The sequence below is a fragment of the Rhododendron vialii genome, chromosome 1a (assembly GCF_030253575.1).
Source record: "Rhododendron vialii isolate Sample 1 chromosome 1a, ASM3025357v1".
Taxonomy (NCBI): Eukaryota; Viridiplantae; Streptophyta; class Magnoliopsida; order Ericales; family Ericaceae; genus Rhododendron; species Rhododendron vialii.
In genome coordinates, this window is record NC_080557.1 from 2,699,477 (window position 1) to 2,715,928 (window position 16,452).

Consider the following 16,452-nt stretch of genomic DNA (forward strand, 5'->3'; position numbering starts at 1 on the left):
ACTCATTTAGATTTTCTTTTTATCTTCGATTACAACTACACATTCAATTTTTTTTATTATCTTCTTATCTTTAACTATAATCATTCATCTATCACCCTTTATCCTTATATGTCCAACATTATTCTTCCAAAATCACAATCTTCTTCCCATCACCTCTCTCTCCCTGCTTATCCGTCCAACATCACCATATTTTCATCATCTATCTCTCTCTCTTTTCCTCTGTTACGGCTCCTCTCTCTTTTTTCACACCTGTTTCGTAAAACGTAGAAGAACATTATGGATAACTACAACTTGTCAAAAAAACAAAAACAGTAATTAAAGTCTTTTATAAGCAAACAAAAAAAATTTAGGAAAAGTTAAAAAAAAAACTAAAACAGTAATTAAAGTCTTTTAAAAGTATTAAAAAAACTAGTAAAAGTAAAAAAAAATAAACAGTAATTATTTACTTTTAAAAGTAAAACAAAAAAAAACTAGTCAAAGTGAAAAAAAAAAACCGAAAAATGAGGGGAAGGGGGGAAAGGTGGTGGGGCCGGGCGGGGGAGGGTGGGGTGCAGAAGCAAATCTCTTTGCGCGCCCGCCCGACCCCACCCCCTAGACCAAAATACCCCAGCAATAATTCAACCCACGGCATTTTCTTATTTTTTATTTATTTACTTAATAACTTTTATATCTTTTTTTATTTTTATTTATTTAATATTATTTAAGTGTTCCAATTTTCAATCCGGTTGAATCGATGCAAAGATCTTGTTTTTTTTATCATTTTATCTTCAATGATCATAATGAATTTTTGGCTCGAAAGCCTTTCAATAAGTACCCTAAGACTTATTATTTAGTTTCAGGTCTCTCTTAGAGTACTCATTGAAAGGCCTTAGAGCAAAAAATTCATTACGATCATTTATGATGAAATGATAAGAAAAATAAGATCTTCGCATCAGTTCAAACGAATTAAAAATCGGAACACTTATTTTTTTACGCTTTATATGTATTTTAAAATTATTTAATATTATATACGTGAGTAAATTTCTTTATGTTATTGAAATTTCTTTATAGTAAGAAGTCTTTTAAAAGTAAAACAAAAAACAACTAAAAGTAAAACAAAAAAAAGCTAGTAAAAGTTTTAAAAAAAAACAGTAACAGTAATTAAAGTTTTTTATAAGTAAACAAAAAAAATTAGGAAAAAATAAAAATAAATAAAACAGTAATTAAAGTCTTTTAAAAGTATAAAAAAATTAGTAGAAGTAAAAAAAATAAAACAGTAATTATTTATTTTTAAAAGTAAAACAAAAAAAAAAAACTAGTCGAAATGAATAAAAAAAAAAACCGAAAAAAAAGGGGCAAAGGGGAAAAGGCAGTGGGGCGGGGGGAGGGGGTGGTGTCAGGGGGTGCGAGAAGAGGGCCTCGGTGCGGAGGGCTGCTTTTCCCCCCCCCCCCCCTGACACCCCACCCCCCCCGGCCGCACACCCCATTTCCCATATTACCCCCTCCCCTCCCCCCATTTTACTTCTCCTGCCCCTCCCTCCTCCCATTTACTTTTTTTTTTCTTTTTCCCTCTTTATTTTCTTTTTGTTTCTTTTCGGCTGGATTTTTTTTTTTTGTTTTTTTTCTCTTTATTTCCTTTTATTCCTTCCACTTTGAATCTTTTTTTTTTTCAATTATTTTCTTTATTTGTTTCTTTTCCCATTTACCTCCCTTCTTTTTTTTTTTTGGTTAACTCAAATTCTATTTTCAATTAAGATTACAATTAGTGTTCGGGAACTAATTACGAAATGTATTTTGCAAACGACATACTAATCCAAAATACAAATGTTATATTTAGGATTACTTTTTTTTAACTATAGTACAATTTAATAAATTTGTTAACTATTATTTAGCATAAATCCTCTTAACTGATTCAGTAGTATGTTGCTTCAAATCACGTCTCTACTCCATAGGATTGCAAATGGCTGGTTTCTATTTTTTTTATAACTAAAACGGAAACGTTTTAGGGGCTTCGTAGGGGCTACTGTGCCAATGAGGGCAGTTGAGCCTCCCGGGTCCCACCTATTTTTTCATTTATTTTTTTATTTAATTACTTATACCTTATTTATTTAATTTCTATAAATACACCATTTGTATATTTAAAAATATAATTCAAGAATTAAGTGTTTTAATTTTCAATTCAGTTAAATCAGAGCAAAGATCGTTTTTATTATTATTTTATTTTAAATGGTCATAATGAATTTTTTGGTTTAAGGCCTTTCAACAAATACCCTAAGACTCATTATTTAGTTTCAAAACTCTCTTAGGGTGTCCATTGAAAGGCCTTGGAGCCAAAAATTTACTAGATCCATTTAGGATGAAATGATCAGAAAAATAACAACTTTGCACCGGTTCAAACGGATTGAAAATTGAAACACTTATTTTAGTAACTATATTTTTTAATCTATAAAGGTCAAAAAAATAAAAATAAAACAGTCGGATAAACATGATCAATTAAAACACTTTTTTTTTCTCTCAATTACTTTACAAAGCCTAAAATTAGACTTGAACCTATTATTAAAGAGAGAAAAAAATTCAAACTGGAAAGAACGAAAAGGAAATAAAATGAAAAAAAAAAAGAAACTGAAAATAAAATGAAAAAAAAAAACGAAACTGAAACTGAAAAGAAAAAGAAAAAAAAAAAACCAAACGGTAAAGAAAAAAAGAAAGAAAGAAAGAAAAGAGAGAGAGAGAGAGAGAGAGAGAAGAGAGGGGGGTAGAATGGGAAAAGGGAGGTGGGGCCGGGGGGGTGTGTCAGGGGGGGGGAATAGCAATTTTCGTTATGAAGAAACCACGTTGTATGTCAGAGTGTTTCACTTTTACAAAAACTTTTTTTTTTTTCGAACGAAGATAATTTTAAATTTAAATATAATAAAAATAAAAAATATTTTTTAAATTTTTTTTGCACCGTTTAAAAGATTTTAATGAGATCTATTAACAAGATCCATATTTGTAAAAAAATTATTTACGTAAATATATAATTTTTGAACTTAAAATAGTCTTTTTTTTTTTTTTTCCAAAAACCGGAACACCGTGTGCCGTAAGAACTTTATTGATAACAACTACCAAGAAATGTACGACTGTGTTATCGCTTAAAGAACAGAGAGCACGGAGCATTGTCCACAAAATGCAAAGGACACGAAATTATTGTATCGCCGGTAGAGATCAGGCATTGACGACAAACGAAAGCAAACATGACCGTAAGAGATATTTGATTCTACAACTTTTTTAGGATTAATCAACGAGAGTCCTAGAGTTAAAATTTAATTATGAACATCTAGGATAAAATGATCAAAAAACTAAAATCTTTTCACCGGTTGAAACAGATTAAAATTTGAAACACTTAACGTTTAAACAATATTTTTTATATATAATATATATAAAAACGAGGTTGAAATTAAAATGGAATAGGAAGGGGAGTAGTTGACGCTGTTAGAGGGAAAAAAAGAGCTGATACGTGGCAGAAGAAGAGGACTGGGACATGGGAGTGGGACAGAGAAATTCGGACCGGAGATCCGGGGCCCAGCTGAACACCCTCTTTACTCTTTTTCTCTCTCAAATCTTAGCCGTCCAAAACACATTTGGACATCTCGGATGCGCTATTTCATAATATAGATTTATAAAATGACTTCTTTGTTCATGAGCTTATTGAGTCAAACACTCATATGCTTAAGCTTGGCTTGAATTCATAAACACAAATAAAAAAAAAAGGTAATTGAACTTTGCATGTATTTTTTTTAAACGAGTTTAAACAAGATAAAAGTCGAGCCGAGCTTGAGCTGTTTGGTTCGTTTAGCAACCCTAGGTAAGTCGTTACTACTTTTGCAACCTGCTAATTATTGAAAATCACAAATAGGTATGGAGTGTTGCTATTTTGTACTTTGTTTAGTTTTAATGCATTTACATTGCTATGTATGATTATTTTTATTTTTTTATCTCACATACATGGCCGCTCCTGTATAGTGAAATTCCTGACTCCATCCCTAATTACATTGTAACAAAAATTGGAATAATTCCGGATTACAATCGAATTGAGACACGATACAAAGCAAATGGAATCCTATGTTTCAAACGGTCTCCTTAAAACACACTTGCCGCCTACCGAGGTTATTAAGGTTCACTGACGTCTGTCTCTCTATATAATTCGGCTAGAACCCCACAACTTACGAAACACCACCATAAGCGATCTTTGGCAAACTAAACTTTGTCTGCCTTTCTCTCAGTCCAAGAACAAACTCACAGAATTGTAGCTGTGAAGTCTGGAAAACGTGTAGAATACCGAAAATGGGATGCTCATTATATAACCCTTGAGATGCTACGGAAAACTGTTGCCTTGAATCTTGATATGAATTCTACATAAACCTCACTTCATGGGGTATTAATCAACTGAAACTGCCGGACCACTGAAGTGCCTCGTTCAGATACGATAAATCAGAGTGGGTCTGTACGGTTATCTTGAGAGACCCCTGAACGCCCAACTTCATCCACCTCCAAAATTTCCAGCAAATAATACTCTTAAGGAAATCAATCTAGTTTATCAAGGGTAAAATCTTTTTATGTATTTTCTCGTTTTTTCATATTTTTCCATTGAGCAAACTGCAAACACAGCCTATTTTTGTTTGAATTCAATGCAAATCGTTCTTATCCTCTTCTCAACTGACTATATATATAAAGTCTTGTCGCATTGTTTTTTGGTTATCCTGAGCATATAGGTGCATGGATGTTAGGTTGTGCCTGGTTTTCTTCTGCGTAAGGAACTGAGTATATAATAAGTACTAAATTAATTTCAAGAGGAAAAGAACACCCTGATCTTATTTGCAAAAGAACTTTTTTTTGATTATTACACAGGACAGGAGTGAGAAAACATGCAGATCAAGGTGAAAGAAAGCAGTATCGTAAAACCAGCCAAGGAAACACCCAAACACACCCTAAGGAGCTCCAACTTGGACCTACTGGTGCCAAGTTTTCATGCCCCAACTATCTACTTCTACAAGCCAGATGGTTCAAACAACTTCTTCGACACTCATTCGCTCAAGGAGGCTTTGAGCAACTGTCTGGTGGTCTTTTACCCGGTGGCGGGGCGGCTGAAGAAAAGGGAGGAGGGCGGCGGCGGCGGTTTCGACATAGATTGTAATGGAGAGGGTGTTATTTGTAGAGGCGGAATGCGAAGGTGTTATGGATGATTTCGGCGATTTCACCCCTTCCATTGAACTCCAACAGCTTATTCCAACCAGTGGCTGTTCTGATGAATCTTTTTCCTTGCCCATTCTGATGCTACAGGTATATATGTTCTTTTTTTTCATTGTTTTTTCTTGGAGGCCCAAAGCTTAGGCTTCATTGCTTCTCCTATAAGCCGGCTCTACCCGGAAAGGATGGGGTGATTTTGAGGCCATTCCACTTTTAGAAAAAGAAGGTTTTGGAAAAAAGAAAGTAATTTTAAGATCAAAAATTATGTGTTTATCGTAAATAATTTTTTTACCAATATGGATTTTGTTTGATAGGTTTCATTGAAATCTTTTAAACGGTGCAAAAAAAATTAAAAAATTATTTTTTATTTTCGATATATTCGAGTTTGAAATTACATTCTTTTTAAAAAATAAGATTTTGAAAGAAAACGCAACGGGGTCCAGTAGTTTGTCCGCCACTCATCAATAATGCTTTTGCTCTGCCGTTTCAAAACAAAACAAAAAACCGATAAGCTACGGCACACATCCATTCAACATAACTTGATTTGCAAAAAGAAACTGCTGATTGTTAACAGTACTTCCGTCCCTTTTTAATTAAGTTTCAAGTTTCGTAATTTTAATTTATTATCAAGGAGATATCATCATTACGCGTTTTACATCAATTTTTATCTTCATTTTCTAAAATCAGAGTCGGCATTGAGCCAAAAATTTGTGTTACAGCTGCTTTAGGTCTCCAAAAAAATTTTGAATTTCAAGAGCCCCCTCATACTTTTATTTTTGGTTTAAGCCTCTAAAAAGACAGAGACATAGCCGGCTATCTGGACCAAATTATCAACCACTTTTACCAATTAAACTTTCCAAAGAACAAAATAATAATTGCACAAATTTTTACCCACTAATTTTCACAATGGACATTTATTAAAAAACAACCTAAAATAAAATACTAGACTCTTATAATTTCGGAACAGAGGGAGCACCTTATGTCATGTCCTTTAGGAAAATAAAAAACCAAATCAATCAATAAACCAAATCGTTGAGTACTTTAATTTGGTGTAAAAAATTAAAAATATATAAAATATATTTTTTGAAATTTAAAAATGCACAAATTTGTGTAGGGGACATTTAAAATGGGAGGAAGATAGTAGATTATGTAATCAATTGCAAGCATTGAAATCTCTAGAAATGATGGTCAAGTACTACATAAAAATGGATCCTAAAATTAGTCAAGTTGGTTGTCTTATTTCTCTCTCCAGTTGTGACTTGAGTTTGAGTTCCAAAGGGAGCATGTTTGGGATTCAGGGCTATGGATAATTTCTGAACCTCCCGTTAACTAACATACTAACATCTTGCTAACCCCCGCTGATGTATACTGATGACCAAAAATAATTACACAATAACTCAAGTGATTTCAGCGCTTGCAAAGAAAAATTCAAACAAATTTCTACTGTGGTGCATGATAGGTAACATATTTCAAGTGTGGGGGAGCTTCTCTTGGAGTAGGGTTTCAACACACTTTAGTGGATGGAATGTCAGCCCTCAGCTTCATCAACGCATGGTCCGACATGACACGTGGCATCTCCGTCACCTTCCCGCCATTCATCGACCGTTCATTACTCAGCGGCCGGGACCCACCTTCCTGCACATACCACCACGTCGAATACGATCCACCGCCTTCCATGAACAACCCCGACGTAACCCAAGATTGCCAAACAAGTCCCAAACTCACTTCCACTGCCATTATTAAGATCACACGTGATCAGCTCAACACCCTCAAAGCCAATTCAAAGGGCGATGAAAACCTTAAAAGGTACAGCACCTATGAGACACTTGCTGCCCACGTGTGGCGATGCTCATGCATAGCACGTGGCCTTGGTGACGATCAAGCCACCAAATTGTACATCTCCACCGATGGACGGTCCAGATTGCATCCTCCTCTCCCACCTGGCTATTTCGGCAACGTAATCTTCACTGCCATATCGCTAGCCTTATCCGGCGATCTCCGATTGAAGCCGTTGAACTCGACCTTGAAAAAAATACGCGATGCTTTATCCCGAATGGACGACGATTATCTGAGGTCGGCTCTAGACTACCTCGCCCTGCAGCCCGATCCAACGGCTCTGGTCCGGGGAGCCCATACATTCAAGTGCCCAAACCTCAATATCGTGAGTTGGATCAGGCTGCCTGTACATGATGCTGATTTCGGGTGGGGCCGGCCCGTTCATATGGGCCCTGCCGATGTACCTTTCGAAGGGAACGTGTACATATTACCAAGCCCAACTGGGGATGGGAGTTTGTCTTTGGTTATATGCTTAGAGGCTGATCACATGGAAGTCTTCAAGGCAGTTTTTTATGACTTCTAATGAGGAAATTTCCCATTCAGATGCCCAAACTGAGATGTTGTAATAAAACTTATTCTGATGTCTTCTACGGCATTGGAATTTGCTGTTTTTTTTCCATCTTGAATGTTAAGACTCTTTCTTTCCTGTAAGAGCCCTGCTTTTGATCAAATAGATTTCTACCGTTAATCATGGCGTGCTTAGGTTTGGGGCATGGGCTTACACAAAGCATAAACCAATCCCATTGACATCTTGGCTTAGTCTGTGTGTTCTTTATATTTGATTGGTCAAGGTGCGCGGGCCAACTTATATGCATCTCATTAACTAATTTCTTTCCCGATCCTTTTAAAGGCGGACATCTAGATCGGAACTAGAGAATTCTCAAAACTCCAAGAGTCAAACCCTGAGCAAATGTTTGGCTTAGGCCGTGTGTTCAACATTTCAGTTTGGAGTTAGTTTGCTGCAGCAGCCAATCTCTTTTAGTTCCTGTGTCTAAATTCATTGCCTCTAAGAAAAGTCGAACAATTTTGATATTAGATATTAAAGTGATTCCATGTATAACTTCTTTTTTTTAGATTTTTTGTAGTAAATTAAAGTTCTTCATGAGTTCATTAATTTTTGTGCAGAAAAATCAAAAAATCATATACAAAAGTACTTTATTTGTGGTTCCAAAACTACGCGACTTTTGATGGGGGGCCCACAATTTTTTACAAAGGGAGCATACGTTTTGTTGCTCATTGCCATGGCATTTGAATTTGGTAACTAGATAACAATACCCCATTGCCTGTGGTGGGATCGTATCGTGTCTTGTTGAGTTTAGATTATGTCATTTTATTCTTATGTATTGCATTCGTGCCAAATTACTTATTGAAAAAATGTAATATACAGTCTCCCAAAAGATCGTAACGTTGAATATCCACGAGAGCCAAATATTATATATCTTCAGACCATTAGAAGTTTGTCTGATCATTGACTTCAACACTCGATGTGGACGAAACATCTTGAAGATCACACCTTTTTAGATTAAACGCATGTATCTCGGGTAGAAAGTTTTTTCCATTCAAAACCAAAACTAGCAAACGAAACCAATTCTTAATGGGTGGGAGGCACTATCATCATTTATTAATGAGTGGTTAATTTAAATTTGGTAATGGACAAAAGAAGTCTAAAATTAATCTATCCGAGGGAGAAATCAAATTGTCCCAAATTAAAAACCACACGATTCACTTGGATGTCTAAGACCTACGTACCTAGGTGAATCCCAGGTTTCTTATTTTGAGGACAAAATCATCGAAACATATATAGTATGTTTTTTACAAGCTGGTCCAGACACGTAATCATAAAAAGAAATACTCCACGAATGTGTGTAGTGGTGACATTACCTAACTTGCATATGATAATGACCGTCATAATAAGATTACGAAATAATATCTCTGGGATATTGAACCTCTACAATGTCTTCTTATAACGGTATATGAATTAAAGCCGAAAGGTTGATCAAGAGCTTCCTATGCTAAAAAAATCCGCGCACTTGTATGTCTCTCGAAACCGGGACCTGCACTCAGAGATTTATTTATTTATTTTTTTGGTGCAACGGAATAGAGAAATACTAAGGCTGCCCAAAGGATGTTAATTAAACTGCATTGTCACGATCCTCCAATTTAATTAATATCAACATAGAGTTGGAACCTAGCCGTGGACTTGTCTCATTGTCTTTCGCTGAACCACCAATGTCAGCTAACGCAGCAGCGACGGTGGCACTACGAGTGGTCAGGTCTACGAAGTCTCTCGTATGGACCTCAACGGGTTTTTCTATTTTCTTTTCCGGAAGAGATATTTCATGAATGATGAGGGGGTGTTTCCACCAACGAAAAAACGCAAAAAATTTAATGCATTTTACCATCTCGTTTTTATTAACAAAAAAAAATTATCATTTTACCATCTTGTTTTCACTAATAAAAAAATTGTCAAAAAAAAAAAAATACTACAGTAACTCTACTCTCTAATTCATCAACAACGTATTCACTACTCAACTACAAATAAAATCTACAAATTTTTTACTACCTGAAACACCCTCTGATCAATAGCCCGACAGTGTGCTTTGCCGGACCTGTTCATATAGTACCTAATCAGATGGCACCTAAAATTCTATGAGATCCGTTGGAATTTGGGTCTCTCCGGTTTAACTAAAATCCTAGTTCAGAAATTTCTAAGCGAATTATAAGATTGAGAAAATGAAGTTTTTCAATTACTGACATTCACCAGATATGGCATGTTCTGCCCCATTTCTGGGGGCCCCAACCAATATTTTGACTAGATATTTTTGTACTGATTTTTAGCAAGTCGTGCTAGCCTGCTAGGACCACCACATGGTGGTAACCGCGCACGTTGTAGGGAGCCACTCTAGATTTTACAAAAATTCAAAAAATTATGTATAAATTTTGAAATAATTTTTCTTATTTTTGTTTTTACGAATTCAAAAAACATATCTACAATAAGAAACTCTCCTTTCGGTCAACAAGACCTCATAAATAATTATTTTAAAACTTATAAATAATTTTTAGTATTTTTGTGAAATTCGAAGTGAGCTCTACATAGCGTGCGATGGCCCGTCTTAGACTTTTAAGTTTCAGAAATGCTACTGGTACAGCGGCTGCTGTACAGCAGCCGCGTACAGATCACTTTTGTGCCCATCTTGGGTCCCGCAAAAATGATCGGAGCCACTAGCCAAATTTTGAAGCAAAGTTGGATGATTCGTAAACACCCTTTCCGATATCGGATTGAGATGATTTTTTACAGGGATCCTAAACGAAGTATTTTGAACAAAATGAGTGGCTTCGATTATCTTTGCGGAACCCAAAATGAGCACAAAAACGATCTGCACGCGGCTGCTGTACAGCAGCCGCTGTACCAGTAACAGCGTCCTTTAAGTTTTAACCTTCTCCAGGACCCCACAATTCGGATGTGAAGTGAGATAACATTCCGTATCCTCAAGTGTCTTGTCACATCACATTAGCTCCCCTTGTCCACAAAATTAGGGAGGCGGGGGCTGCTGCCCCGGATTTTCGGGTCCATTTCGATCTCGTTTTGATGATCGAAAACGTTCATTTTGTAGAGCTTGTTAAGTAGAATAATTGTGCAAAAAATCAGCTTAATTGAATATCATTAAGTACCTGATCGGAACCTTTTTATCTTAAAAAGAATGGATCCAAAACACTGGATCAAATCCACTGTAACTCATGGACCGAGAGTTATATGGGTTCCGATTAGGCACTTAATGATATCTAATTAAGCTGATTTTTTTGCATAGTTATTCTATTCGACGAGTTCTACAAAGTGAATATTTCCGATCATCAGAACGAGACCGGAGTCGGCCCGAAAACCCGAGACAGCAGCACACTGCTGCCCCTTGTTGGCAGCCTCCCCCCCCCACCCACCCCACTGCTGTCCCCTTGTTGGCAGCCCCCCCCCCCCCCCCAAAAAAAAAAAAAATAGATTGTACAATAATGTACTCCTGTTTCTTTCTTTTTTGGTAATGTACTCTTCTTTCTTTTTTTGGTACGGATTGCCTTAACAATAAAGGCGAGTTTGTGCCTACAACATGGCAGGATTTGATTTTTCCTGAATACAAAATCATGATTAAAGCAGAGGGTCTTAGGAATGGGTTATTGTGCTAGTCTACCTCGAAAATTTAGTTGAGATGAACATAAGCTATTCCAGACACCCAGATTATAAAAAAAAAAATTTCAATGTTACGTGTTAAGTTTACATAAAAAACAATTTTTTGCCAATGTGTTGAAAGTATAAGTAATACAGTTGTCTATCTCTCTAATAACTTAAACTTTTAGATGAGTTGGTGGTTAACAATCTAATATGGTATCAGAGCAAGCAATAGATCATGTGTTCGAATATCACCGCCTACCTAATATTAAAATATTTACGCGTGTTTATTTCGCTTACAGATGAGCGCCTGGCTATGCAGAATGGGGAGAATGGGGTGTGTTGAAGGTATAAGTAACAAAGTTGTTTTTCTCTCTAACAGCTTAAACTTTTAGATGAATTAGTAATTAACAATCTAATAGTGGAGGAGGTGTCCAAGCCCGAGGACTTATCGGGCTTACGCCTTACAGCCAGGCAAAAAACAGAGCTGTTGTATGGCGCACGGCCACACACTCCGTTTTCGGTGAAGATATCTCTTATCCTAATCTCAACTATAAGTAGTAGTAATTTGATTTCAAAGAGGAAAACAACACCCTGATCTTATTTGCTAAAGAATTTTTTTTTTGTTACACGGGACAGCAGTGAGAAAACATGCAGATCAAGGTGAAAGAAAGCAGTATCGTAAAACCAGTCAAAGAAACACCTAAACACACCCTAAAGAGCTCCAACTTGGACCTATTGGTACCAAGTTTTCATGCCCCAACTATCTACTTCTACGAACCAGATGGTTCAAATGACTTCTTCGACGCTCATTTGCTCAAGGAGGCTTTGAGCAACTGTCTGGTGGTCTTCTACCCGGTGGCGGGGCGGCTGAAGAGGAGGGAGGAGCGTGGCGGCGGTTTCGACGTAGATTGTAATGGAGAGGGTGTGTTATTTGTAGAGGCGGAATCCGAAGGTGTTATGGAAGATTTTGGCGATTTCACCCCTTGCTTTGAGCTCCAACAACTTATTCCAACTTCTGATGAATCTTTTTCCTTGCCCATTCTGATGCTACAGGTATATATATTCTCATATGTTTTGGAAAATCTTTATTTATGGAAATTTCATAAATAAAGTTTACAGAGGCCAATCTCTGCCACCCAAAAAGTGTTTTGAATGATCCAGATTAAAAAGATATTTATTACCGGTCAAAGATTAAAAAAATATCTCAACCGTTAATTGCCGAAACGGATAGATGAAATTGCGCATTTTCCTTGACCAATTTATTCAACAGTGAAAAAGTTTCTCACATATATATTTTTCTGTTCTTGGTTTTGTCCCTCGTATGGGTGTTAAACGGGTACGTGCATTTGTTTGGATGGGTAGAATAACTTAGCTTGACCCATTTGACCATCCAAACAAATTCTTTTCACCTGAGGCAGAAAACTCATCTTTTCCACCACCTATTACAGGCCTTATCATGCGCTTATTGCAGTAATATGAACCGTTCATCTTGTACAACTCGCAGAATAGTATATCTTCGACAAATATCAGTTTCGTCGGACATTTACATACATACATATACATATATATATATATATATATATATATATATATATTATTTGAATTTTAGTTTCTAAAATAAACGGCCACATAAAGTTGAACTCTAAGAATCAAACCGTACGTACATTTCACAAACTAAAATCCAATTTTCGACATATCTATCGATGTCCAACGAAATTGTTTTTTTTTTTTTGTGTGAATATAGTACTTGACTGGTACTATAAGATATACTGTTCAAATTACTGCAATAAATGCATGGTAGGGCTCACAAATGACGGTGGTAAAAAGGTGAGTTTTCCACCTAAGGTGGGCGGACTTTGAGTTTGGGTCAACATTGACACCCTACTCTAGCTTGGGCTATGAACCGGTGAAACTTAAACAGTTCGGAGTCAGGATTTTGACCCAAGGATTAGTGCAATATATGTTTTATCAGAACAAATACTTTTTTATTGAAAAGAAAAAAAATTCATTAATCTCTGAAATTGTTACAAAAATTAATAGAAACAAGGAGTGATAGCATCATATTCCTAACTCGAGACACATTAGGGTTACAACGTTAATGAATGAGGGTAATGTTCACACTCCTTAAAAGAAAATGAACAAAATTAAATTCAAACTTTTTGCTTTCCAATACATTACATTGAAATAATTCTAGCATAATACAGTTAAAGTATATCAATCATTTTATTTTTTTTAGGTTACTTCAACAGCCACATGCTTTTTTTCATTCATGAAAAAATTGATAAATGAAAATGAAAAATAACCTATTTTTTATCAAAACAAAACAAAATTATTAAGATAAGTAGATATATATGAATAATTATGAATAATATTCAAAATTAGGTATATACAAAATAAAAATTTTACAACTCGGGAGGCCGAGGTTCCCTGGACCCCAGCATAGCTCCATCCTTTGACTTAACTCGGACCTCGAGATAGAAACTCGAATCCGTTCCTTTCATGTGTCAAGGAATGATAGTCACTGCAGTCTGTTTAAAAATGTTAAAAGCTGACTTTAGGAAGTGTTTCCGGTAATAAAAATTTTGTAGATTTCAATGCTTGCAAAGAAAATTTGGTTACATTCAAACGACTTTCTACTGTGGTGCATGATAGGTAACATATTTCAAGTGCGGAGGAGCTTCTCTTGGAGTACGGTTTCAACACACTTTGGTAGATGGAATGTCAGCCCTCAGCTTCATCAACGCATGGTCTGACATGACACGTGGCCTCTCCGTCACCATCCCACCGTTCATCGACCGATCGTTACTCAGTGGCCGAGACCAACCTTCCCGTACATACCACCACGTCGAATACGACTCACCGCCTTCCATGAACAACCCCGTCTTAACCCAAGAATACCAAACAAGTCCCAAACTCACTTCCACTGCCGTTATTAAGATCACACGTGATCAGCTCAACACCCTCAAAGCCAATTCAAAGGCCGATGAAAACCCTGAAAGGTACAGCACCTATGAGACACTTGCTGCGCACGTGTGGCGATGCTCATGCATAGCACGCGGACTTGGTGACGATCAAGCCACCAAATTGTACATCTCCACCGATGGACGGTCCAGATTGCATCCTCCTCTCCCACCTGGCTATTTCGGCAATGTAATCTTCACTGCCATATCACTAGCTTTATCTGGCGATCTCCTATCAAAGCCGTTGAACTCGACCGTGACAAAAAAATACGCGATGCTTTATCCCGAATGGACGATGATTATCTGAGGTCGGCTCTAGACTACCTCGCCCTGCAGCCCGATCCAACGGCTCTGGTCCGGGGAGCCCATACATTCAAGTGCCCAAACCTCAATGTTGTGAGTTGGATCAGGCTACCTGTGTATGATGCTGATTTTGGGTGGGGCCGGCCCGTTCATATGGGCCCTGCCAATGTACCTTTCGAAGGGAACGTGTACATATTACCAAGCCCAACTGGGGATGGGAGTTTGTCATTGGTTATATGCTTAGAGGCTGATCATATGACAGTCTTCAAGACTGTTTTCTATGACTACTAAAGAAAACCCATTCAGACGCCCAAAAACCTCAGATGCACTCAAGCTGATTTTGGTCGGGGCCTGGGCATACAAAATGGACCAGAAAATGAGCTTCAAAGGGTTGGGCAGTTGATTGAACTACTCTCTGATTTTTGTTTTTCCTATCACGTTTTTACAAATTTCCCCAGTATTTATTTGTCTATTGTTGAAATCCTTTTTGTCCCATCGCTGCTTGTAATATTGGAATTTCTAGTATCTACAATGCCTTCAATAGCCGATCGTATCCAATTTTCCATGTATTTTTTCCTACTTCTTGGTCTTTCAGGATAACATTTACAAGAAGATTTACGTTTTCGTATAAAACGATGATGAACTTAAAGGGAGATTCGACAGTAGACACTGATTAGATTTCGTTCCTATTTGGATTCTCCATACACGTACTTCCCCTAGGAATGAAGAGCTTAATTTCAGAGCATAAGGCTGAACACCCGATCGAAACCCAGAATCCAGAGTCTCTAAGCAACACCCGTGGTTTGAACTGAAAAAGTATATTTGCGATGGCGCCGGGGTTTAGTTTTCTTGAAACCACCCGGAAAATGAGTTCCTATGGCCTCGTTCAGTTGCCAGGAAGGTACATGAAATGATGGGAAAATCAACTTTTCCTTGACTTTTGTAGTGTTCAGTTGGCAGGAAAGTAGTGGGAAACATGTTTTTAAGTTTTCTTACAAAATTTACTTTCTTGCAAAAGTGATCCGGCCAGAAGCATAGGATTTTGCGTCGCGGAAAAAGTTTTCTCCATTGCGGGGCCAAAATAATTGGCGGGTAAGAAAAAAAGTGAATGACGCCAATACCATAAAAATACGAATTAGGTTCTTAGAAAGACACTTTGAGATTTACGTGAGTAACAACAATTTCGACTACTATGGTGTTTTCTGAGATAATTGTTGTGTAAAAAGATTGGTAATTTTTTTTTTTTAAGTATTTATTTATCTTGTCATTAGTCTTCAATTTTTGTTTTGTATACTAACTAATTTTCAGTAAGTTTTTGCATCGGCAACTAATCAAGCACGGTTGTTTAATATTTATTTATTTAGTTATCATCTACTTATTTTTTAAACTTCATTTGTACGGTTGATTATTAGATAATATCAATTTAAATGGGGGATTTGCATGACCAATCAAAGTATAGCAAATTGAATAAAGAATTGCAAGTCGATTTTTTCATTTCATGTTAAGGCTTTGCATTAGATAAAATACATTTTCCGTATGTGTTAATTTTTTAAATATGATAGCCTATTATTTAGCTCTCAAAGTTACTTTTACTTAAAATTAGCCATGGGAATAAAAATAAAAAAGTTTCTCATAAGTGTCTTTTCCCGGCAAATGAACCACTAAATTTTAGTTTTCCTGCAAAAAAAATTGTCAAATGAACCACTCACAGGAAAATAGATTTCTTTTTCATTTATTTCACTTTACTTAATTTTGCTTGAGAATAACTTTCCTGTACAACATTCCTGACAATTGAACGAAGCCTAAGTGTGTTCATGCGTATGCTGATACGAAAGAATTGAAGTCCTAGCCGAGCATTTGGTATACTGGTTAACCAGCAAAATAACTTAACACCTTAAAGGAACATAAAGCTGCAAGACGACAATAACCTGAGACGTAACTGCCTGGGAATGCTTGATACTAAAAGATAAAAGATCAGAGAGCAAG

At 36.5% G+C, this 16,452-nt stretch overlaps 2 pseudogenes; both read left to right on the forward strand.

Annotated features, from left to right (window-relative positions):
- The first annotated feature begins 4,653 nt into the window (after window positions 1-4,653).
- LOC131303301 (shikimate O-hydroxycinnamoyltransferase-like) lies at window positions 4,654-7,729 on the forward strand (annotated as a pseudogene).
- A 4,065-nt stretch (window positions 7,730-11,794) lies between these two features.
- LOC131303309 (shikimate O-hydroxycinnamoyltransferase-like) lies at window positions 11,795-14,911 on the forward strand (annotated as a pseudogene).
- The last annotated feature ends 1,541 nt before the right edge of the window (window positions 14,912-16,452 follow it).